We start from the raw sequence: 835 nt of genomic DNA, 5'->3' as shown, positions 1-835 counted from the left end.
ATATATATATATATATATATATATATATATATATATATATATATATATATATATATATATATATATACGTATGTATACATGTATATATACGTAAATATATATATTTATGCTTATGTATGAATGTAGGTACGTAAGTATGCATATACAGACATATGCATATATAAACATGCATGTACACACGTAGAAAAGTATTATTTATTGTCTAAGACAAGATTTTCTTTTCCTTTTCCTTTCTTCCTTTTTTTTTCTTTTCTTCAGCTCAATATCTTCCTTTTCTATTAAAATATCTATTGTGACAGTTTTCTGTCTACAAATATTGGCATTATCACTGATGACTTCTCTTTCTTGAAACGAAATAACCAAATAAATTAGTTATTTCGCCACCAACGAACAGATTAAAAAGTTAATATAGCTGCCAGACCTTTGCTGTATTTCTTAGTCAAAACTCGATATTTATTGCTGTTGTTTAACCCCCCTACCTAACAACCAGGTCAGATGTATTTGAGTAGGCTTGTGCTTTAAAGCGCTCCAGCTTTGACCAGCCCACGTTTTTCATGCATAGTATACTTTAGGCTACATTATCCAATCTGATTATTTCTTTTTAACTCAGTAAGGTCTGTGTCCTTATTTTACTTGTTTCAGTCGTTCGACTGGTGCCATGCTGGAGCACCGACTTTAGTCGAGCAAATCGACCCTAGGACTTATTCTTTGTAAGCCTAAGTTACGCTAAGTTACGTGGACGTAAACACACCAGCATCGGTTGTCAAACTATGTTGGGGGGACAAACACAGACACACAAACACACACACATATATATATATGTATGTATATATAT

This window comes from Octopus bimaculoides, chromosome 19 (genome assembly GCF_001194135.2).
Source record: "Octopus bimaculoides isolate UCB-OBI-ISO-001 chromosome 19, ASM119413v2, whole genome shotgun sequence".
In the NCBI taxonomy this organism is placed as follows: Eukaryota; Metazoa; Mollusca; class Cephalopoda; order Octopoda; family Octopodidae; genus Octopus; species Octopus bimaculoides.
The sequence above is the reverse complement of the archived record's forward strand: the minus strand, read 5'-3'. Positions refer to the sequence as shown.